Below are 13,992 nucleotides of genomic sequence, written 5' to 3' on the forward strand. Positions count from 1 at the left end.
AATCAGAATCATCTCCATGTAAACCTAAATAATCGGATTGCAGCCTGTGGGGACGCAGCCAGCTCAGACCCTGAGCTAGCCGAGATAAGGCTGTGAGGAGTGTGCCCCGATGGCCAGAAGTGAGGGGCAGGCTTGCACAGCCTGAATTTTTATCTATCAGAAAAACAAAATAAATACATGTGCGACTAGAGACAATATAAACTCCTTGGAAAGGCGTACGGTCTTGAAGCTTTACACCCTTACACAAAATTCAGCCTACTACGTATGGAAATTCTCCTTCGGTGTGTGAAGTACAATTCAAATGTTCTCAGAACTAATGTCCAGAACTTACCAGCTCAGATGGTAAATAACTACAAGTTATTTGATCGCTAAACTTGTCAGAAACTGCAAAAGAGATACAATCCAATTGTTGTTGAAAGTAATGGATACACTTCTCCGGTCATCTCATGTCAGGTGCTAACAGACATCAGAATCACTAAACACCACTTTCACAAGACATCATATGTATGTGAATATTTATGCTGAAGAAACTTTGAATTCTATCCAAATGTAAATGCCACAGTGTAACTGATCCGTCATGACCATGACAGTCTTCTAGAGCATTCTCTTTTCTAAAAAGAACTAAGATTATGAAAAATTCAGGGTTTGGTGAGAGCGAATGGTCAATGGATTAGAGAGCTCTTCTACAGGTTACTAATTTCATTCCCTCCTGTCAGCAGAGGCTGAAACCAGTTCCCAGCTAACAGCTGCACAATGCATGAGGCGGGTCTGTGATCTAATTCATGCTCCAAGTAGGTACCAGCGCCCTCGCACAAAGCTCGTGCTGTAATTGGCAATTCCGGAGCAGGGACAAAGCATTCAGTGGGCACGAAGATGTCCCTGCTAGAAGCAAGCTCCCGTAGAAGCACTGTATAACACTTTGCAATTAGTAAGCATTAACAACAGGCTACCCCGTCTTTCAGCAAGGTACAGCACACAACCCGACACGTTTTAGGTATGGGGATTCTGACATTCAAAGCAGAGCATACAAATGACAGGAGAAGCACGGCTGAATTTCCTGTGGTCATTTGACCACCTCGCCTAGCGTAGTCCAGCCTCCATATGTATTTTAATTTTGAGAGTCTAATTAATGCTGATCTCTGCTGAAGACATGAAAATACCGATGTGCTGGTGAGCTGGTGAAAGGTGCTCCCCCTAAAAATATTGATTCCTTTTGAAAAGCAGCCTTCTAGAGAAGCACAAGACACATCTGTTGTTACTGGTAAAACAGACAGCTGTAAGCATCTGCAGAGAACAGTTGTTTTGTGTTTTTGTTTTTTTCCCAGCACAGATATTGGCACTAGTTGGAGGAAAAATGGATGCAATTTCAGCATGATGTTGATTAGGCTTTGGGGATCCCAGTGGACAGAATCGAATCCTGACAGTAAGGACTGAGGACCAAAGCAAGTGGTTTGCACTCAAAAGCCATTCTGAAGTGCACTAGAGGCAGCAAGCACAATATACCACACACATAACAAATGCATATACGTTTCATTCTGCTTTTTGTTGTTGTTGAATTCCTGCAGCTTATATGATTTCTGAAGCATCTTCCCCTCATGTCCAACTTTAAAGCGCACTTTTGGCATCACTAAATCATGTCAAGTCTCTATCCAAACACACCATAAAATGCTTGTTCCTTTCTTTCTCATGCTCTAGTTACACTGCATCTGATTTCCTTCATAATACCCCCTTTCAAAAAGTTTCTCGTGTCTTTTAACAGAAACGTTAGCTGCTAAACAAGACACCCAACACACTTCATAGTTTGGCACGTGTAGGAGTTAGACTTGCCCTTTCAACAGCAAGGAGCAGCTCAGCGCCGCGTGGAAAGGTGCCCTCAGTTGTTAAAGACACCCAACACGAAGAAACATTGAGCACGACTGGGTCCCAGCAAAGAGCGAACCACTGGTAGCAGTTTCACTTACTTAGATGCATAAATATATCTATTTTGGGGGCTAGTTTTAAAATAAACATTTGAATCACCAATTCTGTGCCTGTGCATAAACATTTCTGTATAGATTTGACTAGAAGGGCAGACATCCTAACACGAACAAGTTATATCGGTCATCGCTGCAATGCACAGTGCACAAATAAAGCTGACTGCTAGGCCGTGAGACTATTTTACCTCTTAGATATTGGCAGGAATTGATAGTACAAGATAGACATTAGGTACAACAAAGAGGTCTTGCAGTGGGGAAAAAAAAGCTAAATGCTCTAGTAAGGACCGAAATGATGCCACTGCTTCAATACATTATTTATAGAGCAGACTGTGCGTGGTTTTGCAAGTCTATCTACTGAAGACAGTCTTCAACTGGCAACTTTTAACTCAAAAATCAAGTGTTGATCAAACTAAACATCAAGAGTGAGCACACAAATTGTCACCCAATGTCTTACCAGTAACAACATGGAACAAAACTTCAGAACAACTCTATGAGGCCAACGGAGCTAAGCAAATTTACACTGGATTCAGGATGTGTCCCAGCATATAATTCCTTCCTTCACTTCATTAAATCATGTTTACCAGCACCTACATTGTACTAATGGGTGCATAAAGCTATTCTGCACCTGTCGATTGCCAAGGCATCTGTGCAAACACAACAAAATGGAAAGAAGTGAAGCAAGGAGCCCTATCTTTAAAAATAAACCCAAATCAATACAAATAAAACGTAAGCACTTGGCACGTATGGCTGATTTCTTGCAAAGTACAAATGATATCAAGGCGTGTTTTGGCCCAACACTACCTACGTTTAAATAAATCAGTTTATATATCTTACTGAAAGATATTCTTTGCATTTAACTTTCCTAATGCAAAAGAGTCAGTCTTCAAGGGGCAAATGCTCAAGAGAAATTAACATGTTGAGTTTCAGAAGAGTTTGTTTTTCTTTCTAGGCCCTACAGAGCTACTTCTGTTTTCTCACTAGACTCAGTGCTGGTTTATTTTGATGGCTCTGAGGGAATCACCAGTCCTGGAAGGAAATCTTCAATTCTGCTTTGTGTTACTCCTAACTGTGCTCAGCTCAGGGATAGCAGTGGCATTTCTGAGACAGCCAGCACAAAGCAACAGCACAAATCCAGGAGGTGGAACTTCCACAAAACGTTACACTTGCAGGAGTAGCTGTTATTGCCAGCTGCAGCAGTCAGAATACCAATTTGCTCACTGCACAAATTTCAGAAAGCGTGATATAAAAGTGAAGGCAGCCTTATCATTACCTGCTTGTTTTCATTTCGGAAAGCCGCTTCCCCTTACCTTCTTTAAGTATCTACTAACACATTTTTTATTGCGGTTCATCTTGAAAATTAATCATCATAAATTTAAAAACATTCTCTTGCAGATCTGTCAGCTTTGTAGAGCTACTTCATTTATTACAAGACCACATGATGCATCAGAGCTCTGTATTTGAACATGACATATTTTCACTTTGTTTTGATACCACATTTGAAAATTGTTCCTATCAATCTTTCACTGGAGCCAAAACTTCACCGTCTTGTTCACTGAAACATTAAATGTCAAGTCACACAGACAAATAAAAGCATTTGCAAATTTAACATCTGCATTTGCAGATGCAATTATTTGCAAAAGTTTCTTGTTGAAAGGGTCTATGGAAGAGAACCCACAGAAGTGATGGAAGTCCATAGTCAGTATCAAAAACGATTATTCCTAATCATTTTGGTCATCAGATCACACCAGAAGTTAAAAGACTCCACGAACAGGCCAATCTTTAAGTAAAATTTTCTAAGTGTTTACAGTTCTGTTTCAAAAAAGTGTTACAACTTGGATGCATTTCCAGACTTAGCTTAGGCATTGTTTAAGATCCATGATTTTCTGCATCGCATGCCAGTAGGGAGGAAAAAAAAAAAAAAGAAAGGAAAAAAAACAAACAAAAAAACAGGCCATATACTTACATTCCCCATAATGCATCATTTTCTCTCTAAACAGTGGCAGCAAACAGGCACATCCAATACTGTATTACTTTCTTCTCTCATTCATGACGATGTCACACACAGGTTCTTTGATTCTGAAAAAGAAGCATTTCCCAGGTTCTAAGGAGAGAGGTACCCCAACCAATCCATCATGCTTTGTGTGTTAATGATAGACTCATGCATAAGAGGCACCAGAAGCAGTGAGAGGCAGCAGGCATGAAAAGGAGTGAATCAACTGTCAAGGGTTGTGATCTGAAGGACTGCAAGGCTGTGATTAGAATTTTCAATCAGGACTTCCACAATTCATCACGCTACCAGGGAAGGAGGGGGGGACATATTTCTTTGTCGGCCCTTTCTCCTATTGGCATAACAAGTTCCAAGGCATTAAAAAAGGGGAAATCTTAACACCTTCGTTTCAGACACATATGTTTGAATCTTCAGGGAGTGAAAGATTTTTCTGGGACTGCCTAACTGCCTTCTTGTGTGCATACTGAAAACTGAAACGTGGTTATTTGCAGCACAGCCTTTCAGCTGATGGAGAAGGAAACGCAGCTCTTCCTCCCTCTCTTCTTGTCCTCTTTTAGACACCTGAGCGAGAAGGAGACCAGGAAACTTCTGACTTGTCTTCAGGGATATGAAAAGGAACAAAATCCAACAGGAATCCTTAGTCTGAACTTGCCAACACTCTGTGAAACTTCAGAAAACAGAAGGCAGAGCTTTTCCCATAGAAAGTATTCTCAAAGCCTGCACTGATCGTCTGCTGCAGAGACAACCAGCACAATCACACCTTCAAGAGGTAAGAAGGACCAGCATGTTGACTGAGTGCCTAAGTTCAGAGAAATCAAATGTGTGACCCAACTTGGCTTTCCTCATGGCATTTGTTCACCTCGGTACTACCCCTACTGACCCACCGAAGAAAAAGACAACCCGTGACACTAATCGGGACTCAGAGCAGGGCTGATTTCACAGCTCTGCTATGGCCTCCCTTTGAAACCACGAGGAAATCACAAACTCTTCGCATGTCTTACTGCTTCTTTCCCCCCTTCCTTCACCTGTGAAATGTAGTGACTGTCTCAGTGAAACTGGCTGAGCACCAGGGCCCTCTGAATGCCAGCAGATGAGCACTGGCCCCAAGTGCCACCGGGTGCCAGCAGCCTCTGCCCGCACCGGCCTCACCGCGGGGGCTTTGCCTCCAAGTTGAGGTCCAACGACAGCCCTGCAGATTAGGTATTTATCAAAATATATGAATGAAGCATTATTTTAACAGGCAATTTTCATGTTAAGCTATGAATAATGAACAGTAAAGACAGTTCTTATTTGCATAATTAATGTTTCGGTTATTGATATTCCTTCAGAGGGTCACTAGCCTTTTTTCTCCGAGTCAATTAATTAATAAAACAACCCTTTTTATGTAGGTAATTGCAATCACTTTAGTACTCAAAGGCATGTAAAATGTCTGATTTTTTTTTTTTCTTAAATCTTGCAATCGTAGTGACACAACGATCATTTGCATACATGTAAACACCGAGCAGGTCCATTTAACTCATGACTAGAAAGAAATCCTTTGAAACTAATGGGAAAGAAATACACGAACTATGGGCAAACATGGCAATACCGGCGACTTTCACCACGCTTTCCTTAATGCAAATCTCAGCTTCGAGACCCAAAATGCACAGCTGATGGTGCCAATCTGCCTTCACGCTTAGCTGAAGATTGCACTAATTTAGGAAAGAATAGATTTTTTATGGGAGAATAAATGTAAACCAGGCAACTATTAGCAAGCAGGAAGCTTTAAGGGCTCGCCATTTCACAGGTAAGCTTCTTGCAAGCAGAAGCCTGGCTGTACAGGACCCTGTCAGAGAAGCACTGCCCCATGGGGTGAGGCACTTACACCGCTCGGCAGGCGCAGCCCGCGGGAAGCAGCAGCAGAGCAGGCAGCACATGAAACTCAACCTGGAAAGGTCTGCTGAAGGCACTGCTGGAAGGCTGGGAAGCTACAAAGTTAGAGCAGTTAGGACAATTTCTCAGTAGAGTATTACTACATCAGTTTAAATGCTAGGCAGCCTGCCTGTGAGTTGTTACCTGTCTCAAGTCAATTACTACAGCTTCTCGTCTCCACTCACAATCCACTCCAAATGCTGCTGCAGAAACCATTCTAGTGGCCTCCTTCATCACATGTCTCCTTAATGTAGGAGAACATCGGGATTACCCTTTTTATCACACATCATATTCTTAAGCCACTATCACAACTTGTACTTGTTTGACCCTCCCTATGTACACCACCACCCTTTCCAGCCAAAGAAGCACCTTCATGGGGCAGTTCCTGGGCTGCCCTCTGAAAGCAGTACCAGAAAGTTTTACAAAACCAATTCTTTGCTGTTAACATTTCATCTGAAAACTTATTAAATCTCATCATAAAATAGAAAGAAACAGAAGATATCAACGTCTGAGCACACCACTGGCCAGCTGACAACCAACAAGTCCCAAACTTCTGGTGTTTCCTAAATGAAATAACTAGTCACTACTATCAGGCATTCTGGAACAGAGATCTTCTTGTTTTCCTTCTATTTTATACAACACCTTACCACCACCGGGAAAAAAAATGAAGAAAAGAGGGACACCAGTCCACTTCTATAATTCTGGGGAACGGCTTGGCCATATGAATTATAAATGCTACTCTTTTTGTACTCATCTGTATTTTTTCGGCTGCTAAAATCTTACAAATATTCCAGACATCATCAAGAATCACTTCAACTTCTTCAGACTTCCAATCTCAAATCTGATCTCCATCTCAGAGATTATATCAAAACGTGAAATAACCTAAAAATTGAAAGTCATTTCACAGAAAATGGGCATTGATACTGTAGGCAAAGCACGTTCCACTTGCAAATCCTCTATTTTATGTAATCCTTATCCACAATCTTCCACAGGACTGGTTTGATCTCTCTTTTGGCAAACACATCCTGCAGTACTTTTAACCACTACAGACCTTTTTAGCCGGTGCTCGGTTGCACATTCAACTGGTTGCTCTAGGAAAAGGCATTCGAAACATGCAACAGCAAGGAATGGAGCCACAAAGTAGATTATGAATAAAACACTCGGATATACTTTTCTGTACTTTTCAGTAATTACTTGCTGCCAAGGAACTAATAGAGATCTTCTTCTTCAGTGTCTCACTTCTAAAGGATCGATGTACTGTGAACACAGGCACTGCAGCCTTAACATAGGTTCTAAGTGCTTCTTACATGACAAGACTCTCCTCGACAGCTTTCTCCCAAGCACTGAAGCTAAATAGCTTTTTATTAATGTATGTGTGTCTTTTTGTCAAAATCATACTTAATAAATACAAAGAACCTGCAATGGAAATATCCAGGAGAAGGTGTAAATGAAAGGCTAGATTAACAAAGCCCTGTTAAACCAAGTTAAACCAAGTTAGCAATTTTATCTCCAGGGATAACAATTTGGCTTGCAGTGGTGGGCTAAATAATGCAGTTCAACACATTACGAATAGATCTGTGTTCAGACTGAATGGACTGTTAGCTCAGAAAAGAGGGCAGGAGGGAAAAGAAATGCTGAAGTAGCTCCGCTGCCTGCTCAGAGCACTTTCCCTCTTCCTTCTTCCAGAACTGTCATGACCATACTTCCATCATTAGGTTTCCCACAGGTTCTCTGAGAAAAGACAAAAATGGTCTCAAAATCTATGTCTTTTTGAGATGAGACAGTGAAAAGCTTCTCTGCTGTCAGCACCAAACATTTCACTTCAAGTAGTTCTATTTTTAATTTTTTTTTTTTTAATGTATGCACTAAAATTTGAGAAAAATGTTACTACATTTAATGAAACTATTCAAAAACCTCAGGATTTAGGTTAGAAAAGGAACATCAAACATAGGCTTGGCTACAGCAGGCTTTCTAGGGAATAGCTCACTAAAGCAATCTCTTGATAGGTAGGAGATCTTTCTTCTGTACAAGCAATGATTGTTGAGCACAGATTTTCAGTGGTCTCTAGAGATTTAAAGTCTTAGAAAGACCTAATTTCATTCAAAAGTATACACTTGCTTTCTCCGGATCTGTACAAGTTCAGATGGAATACAGAATTAAGTAAAAAGATGTCCTATAAATATAATCTAATGCTGTCAGGTTTGCTACAGAATATTGTTTTGACTGTAAAAAGGATTCTTTTCAGATTAAAAAATAACATTTCAAAGTAAGGGGAAAAAGTTGTTACTAAAGGACAAAGTTATGCCTAGGGAGAAAACAGAGAAATGTATAATTATGTCAAAATTGGCAAGAAAAACTAAGGTATCTGTTTCCATCCCAGGCATGCACATGAATACTTTTAAAGCATTCCTATAATATTCCACCAATGTTTTCCCTCCAATTTTTGCTGTAGAAGTCATAATTTGTACTTCAAAACAGATCCATTTTCACAGATACCCATACCACCTGCCCTACTCGAGACGGGAATTATTTGTTAGCCAAGTAGCAATTGATTTTAAACATTCTGCAGAATCAACGCAAATCGTCTTGAACACAGCTAAAAACTTTGCAGTTGCATATATTAACTAGAGAGATGCCAGGAATTCCTAATACCCTCCTTTTTAATTCCTTGTATAACTTCTTTTGAAATGAAACCCCTGTAACTAAAAGGATTCCAAACTTCTCCTTTGTGCTGCCTTTACAGGACAGGCCAAACGTCACAAGCTTCACAAGGACTGTGCGCGGTGCAGACGACGAGACACACTCCAGTGTTTTTATCTTCCTCAAGAACTATTTCAGCTCGTACGTATGACCTCCACAGCTTAACTGATGGCTATTCAGTGCATCACTTACAAAAAACAGCCACTCTCATTTCCTTTACACTCCTACTCGAAGAAATAAATCAGTATCTCGACTGATTGAAACACTTAGCTGCAAGTCATTCCGCTTTGTCCCTTTGCTGCCTCACGCCAGCCTGCACGAACACAAGAGATGCAGAGCAGTGATTAAATTGTAACACGCCGCACGGAGAGCAATAACTAAGTGAGCGGTTATAAACAAATAACACAGCTCTTCACAATTCAGTAAAATAGATTATTTGATTTTGTGCATGGTTTTGAAAGCCGGTCCAAGTAGCAGTGTTTTCTTACTAATGCAATAACATTACTGCTTAATGGTGGAAAGCACAGGAGAGCAATAGATGGTCTACAAATAAGAGCAGAATGTGCAAGCTTAACAATACAAGTTTATCTTCCTTATGAATTACCTAGGCAGTGCTTTTATTATACGAGATCCATTGTTTCCAGATCTGCAAATTACTTCCTGAATCTATTAACTAGAATAGGAGAAATGTATTTTTCAGTCCTATTCCCTGGGAAAAAAAACACAATAAATCAATTTAAGCAGGTGAGTCTAAACTGGCAACAAGGCCAAGGTATTTCAAGTATGCAGTCACTGGCTCCCTATAACTCTAAAGCTTTTTTTTTTTTTTTTTTTTGCCCCCTTTTTTTTTTTTTGAGGGCAATATCACAGAAATGAAAGGATTTAAGTGTAAATTACACAATGATAGTACAATTCTGAAGTATTACCATGCTTGTGAGGGATTATTAAAGATCAGGTAGGATTTTTCTAGCCTTACTTCAGACACCTCCAGGGAAACATATTCTGCAATGCTCTGTAGGAGATAAAGAACAACCTAAGTATATTAAAAGGCTCATAGATATAATTCCATGAACTACAAGCTTTCTTTGTAACTCGGATATCTTAACGTATACAGCACTTCTATCATAGTCCTAGCATGTCTTCCTTCAAAAAAATAAAAAATTACATTTCCACTCATACACCTTGTATTTGCATTTCTTCAATTCTCTAATGAGGGCACAAGAACAGAAATATTTTTATTCATATTTTCTCCTCCCTCTTAAACTCCTCCATCATATCCCCTACTCTTTCTCCTAAGAAAAATGTTCTGCTCATGTACAGCCACTAAAAATCCTACAGTTTTTCTGAACACGAAAGGTAGAGGTAGGAGTACTTCCATATGCTTTCGAGAAGTGAAGACAACAGCCAGCCCCAGTATCATATGGCAGGGTGTTCTTGCTAGTGACACACCAACTGCTAGGAAAACTCCAATAAGCCACGTTTGACTCACTGCAGGGTAGCTTGGTAGCATTAAAGCTTCTAAGACCCAAAGACAAGCATGGTTTAAATTCTGCACTCCTGCAGCGTGACTTGAGCAGAGTGGGATGTAATCCTACATGTGCAGGTTCTGTCCCAAATCCGGTCAGCGGGAGTCAGCAGCACCCCCGGTGCTGGTGACCTCTGTGCTCCACCACGCAGCGCTCCTCGTGCTCTCAGGGTTGCCACTCGTGTGCTGAGACAAAAAGGCAGGTCTGCCCTCCGTTGTCTGCCTGAGATGATCAGACATGGAGTACATTAATGCGCACGTAATCTGTCCGCAATTCTTTTTTCCAATTACTTCTTAAATCTCTGATCTCGAGGTCAGATATTTCACTAAAAGGTGTGAGCCATTTATTTACGATGCTGCTATGCACAGCAACACGGCTAAATAATTCCCTGCAAGTTACCTGCACCCATTTTCTCCACCTGAGGCCGGGGCAGGAGGCACTACCTATTGCTGAGGTCACCTGGCATCTCCCACCCTGCTTCTCCTTGCAGTTGCTTGCCACTTTGCCAGACTTTAACTGTTCAGGCTGCAGTTTTACACGTCAAACGTGGCTGCTTGGGGGTGGTGTTCGCAGCATGAGGGAAGAGGAGGGAGTTGAATCCCTTCCAAGATTTAGACTACGGGGAAACGCAGTGTTTTGATCATGTTTTTCTTCGCTAATCCTAAAAACAAACAAACAAAAAACAAAAACAAAGAAACACACACAACTACCCGAATTGTAAAGTTATTGCAAATTTTGTACTTGTCCGATGATTCTTCCTTTATACTGAAATCCCCTCGCACCGTCAGCCCTCCTGCAGCCTCCAGAAGGACGAAGACGTGCACGTGAACTCCTGTAAGCGCTGCGCCACTAGATGGGCTGTCCCTGCAATGAATGCTCTGAACCGAAATGACCCAGAGCGCTGGAACTGACAGTGGGGTGCTCATCTTTCCAGAAAGGCACCCAGCGAGCTGCTGGATTCGAATGTAGATTGTAGAAGAATCAGACCAGAGAAGAGAGGAATAGACCTGGACATGAGATCTCATATTGCAAAGACTGCGAGAGCAGAACGTGACTACTGCTCAGCGATGGAAGACCCATGAGGTTTAGGCTGGCAGTCAAGAGGCAAAAAGGCTTCAGGGCAGGGACGGGATTAGGCTGGGTGGAGAAGAGAGGTGCTGAGTCCAGACCAGGGGCCAGGAGGAAAGAAACTCACAGCACCCAGGAAATTGAGACCTCACACGAAGAGCACACACCTCGCTTGTCTGTTATGCAAAGAACACAGCAAAACGTAACTCTTCCTCTCCAAGACAAGATGGGAGTTGTATTTTATTTGCCACGTTAAAAGATCACCCAACCATTACTGCTGCACCTCTTGCTGAATGCCATAAACTGAATTATTTCAGATACTCTATTTCATTAGACAAATTTTCCAAGAAGGCATAAATTAGGGAATATGGTTCGTAATATTTTCTTTTCCCTTACTTGTAACCTGTTTCACTGGTCTTACACTTCACCAATTTAAACATTATTGGTGATACTTAATATTTAAACTCTGTCACAAAAAGAAAAAAAAATCCAAATGTTTGATTAGAAATCTATGATGGCCATTTTGGAAAGTAAAATTCAATTTTCAGCTCACATCCAGTACATACAAAAGCACTAAAGTCAGAAGAGCAGAGCTTACAGAGTTACAGGCTTCTGTACAGAGCAGGAGCTTTTTTTACTGTTCTTGGGTACAAGGGAAAACCAAACCCCCGGGTGCAGCATCCCTGCCTGGAAGATTTACAGCAGCGTAGAGCATTACACAAGAGCATGAGAATGTCTGTTTTCCTGCAGCATAAAGACCAAGTGCAAGTAACATTTTTGGTGGTAAGCAGACCAGATTCCTCCACACAACTGAATCAAGGGCAGTTTATGAACACTACCTAGTGGCAGGAAGAGCATCTCCGACTACCTTCAGAAGGGTTAACCACTAACTACTGGAGAGCTGTTTTCTACCCAGCCCCTTACAATGAAATGTGACAACGAACTTCCAGACATCAACAGGTACCAAAAAATCATGCAAGAACAAAACAAAAAGAAGTGAGTGGAAAAGCTTTCATACACTATGAAGGCTGAAGTCCCCATTGCAACACATTGTCTGACTTAAAACCATAGCAAAGATTTACAAGGAACAGTTTTGTAGGTCTTCGTGAACATAGGTGAACTCCACTCCTTCAAAATAGCATGTGACAGAAATATATCTCGGTTAAGAATTTTTCTGCAGGTTGTATTAAAAGCATCACTGATCAATCAGAAGCATTGCAGGAGAGGACTCAGGACTAGGTCACGTTTTTGAGCACCAGAAATACGCAAGCTGTTGCACTACAAGAACGGGCTGTGAGAACACACAAAATGTTCATCTATATGTACGCATGCTCCTGACAGAGAAGTGGGACAGCAGATTACTCCTTCGAAAACCCCAACCATTAGATATCTTACTCCAGCTGGTTAACAGACCTTCACCCTGGTTTACCAGGTGCTAGTTAGAAACACAATTACTCAATGAATAGAAAGGGAGACCCTGACTGATAACCTTATCCCTCTAAATGCTACTTTTAGGAAAGAGTCACAGTACAGAAAAGAAACCTGTTCTTCACGTTTTACTTTAGCAACAGGCTTGGTACACTGTAGCATTGATTTAATAGTTTTCTTTAACTTTTAAAAGGTAACATTTGACATATGAGATGGGTGGAACTCTTGGTAAAGATGTTTCCGGGTCCCAAAAGGAAAGAGTTTCTAAGTGTGGTTTGTTACTACATAGCCATAAAACAGACCTCAGTAACAATTCCTACTTCTATAAAAGCTTTTATATATCACATATATTAAGCTTTAAACACCTTTCAAGTAGAGAGAACAAACATCCTTGCTTCGTTCATGCAAGACAGCTGCATGCCACAGGCACTCAGGAGCATCGATCGCCCTGTGCGCAGCCCGGCAGCGCAGGGGCAGGCAGACCTTCCACCCTGCAGGGCCCTCTGCGCCGTACTTGCTCCTGCGAATGAGGCTCCGTGACACCTCCAGCTCAGAGCTCTTTGCAGGGAAGTTTCCCTCTCACACCCCTGCAATGGAGATGTGTGGAGACACATTACCAGTTATGCATTTTTCATTTAAAGGAAAATTTGAAAAACGAAAAGCACTTTGTGAACTCTGCTCCAGGTTGCAAAGCGTTAGTCTCCCATGACTACTTTTCAAGCTTTTGTATAGATATATAAAAACAATAAAGAAAATATGCAGTAGATTTAGTGTTATTTAGACAAACTCTACTCTTTTACTTGCAAGGATGACGCAAGTAGTTCTGCTAAGCAGTCATTTGTTCTCAAAATATTAGAGACAGCATGAAAAATCCCTTGTTCTCCGTGCTCCTCTGTAACCCCTGTGCTTGTCTTCTGCTAAAAGCGTAAATTACTAAGAGTAATAAAAGTGCTATAACTAATTGTCAAGAGTTGCAACTGTGGTTGAGATATCAAGACAGGTGGACAACATTGCCTCCACTTTCTGCCACATTTACAAGCTGAAGCAGATCTGGATGCACCCTTTGGTCTATTTAGCCCCGTGCTTGAGTGCGCCCGCTGCAGCCAGCGCCTCGCAGGAGCTAACTGCTGGAGCAGTCGGGTCTCCGGGAAGGACTTAGTAAGCAGACTTTATGAAACACTATGTATTTATCTTGTTACCTCATGCAGTGAGATGAAAACACTAAAGATGCAGTCCTACAGAAGTCCTTCAGCCTATGTTGTGATGGAATTGAATTGTGGATGGACTGAAGTTGCTCTTTCTCCCTAACATCTGCAACATTCGTGTCTGAACTTGGAAGAAATTCTCAGAGATCATGGTGTTCCAGTTTGTTTTT

At 41.3% G+C, this 13,992-nt stretch overlaps 1 protein-coding gene across 24 annotated transcripts in view; it reads right to left on the minus strand.

Moving 5' to 3' along the window:
* The window catches only part of DAB1 (DAB adaptor protein 1), a 438,670-nt gene that overhangs the window by 121,440 nt on the left and 303,238 nt on the right, over window positions 1–13,992 (minus strand). For 18 of the 24 annotated variants that reach the window (XR_007162624.2, XR_007162623.2, XM_067001657.1 and 15 more), the window contains one exon: window positions 3,940–4,052. The exons of the other annotated variants lie outside the window; for them this stretch is intronic. The gene's annotated coding sequence lies outside the window, so the exon portion shown is untranslated. The remainder of the gene's footprint in view (window positions 1–3,939; window positions 4,053–13,992) is intronic. 24 annotated transcript variants of the gene reach the window in all.

The sequence above is a fragment of the Anser cygnoides genome, chromosome 8, assembly GCF_040182565.1.
Source record: "Anser cygnoides isolate HZ-2024a breed goose chromosome 8, Taihu_goose_T2T_genome, whole genome shotgun sequence".
Lineage (NCBI taxonomy): Eukaryota > Metazoa > Chordata > Aves > Anseriformes > Anatidae > Anser > Anser cygnoides.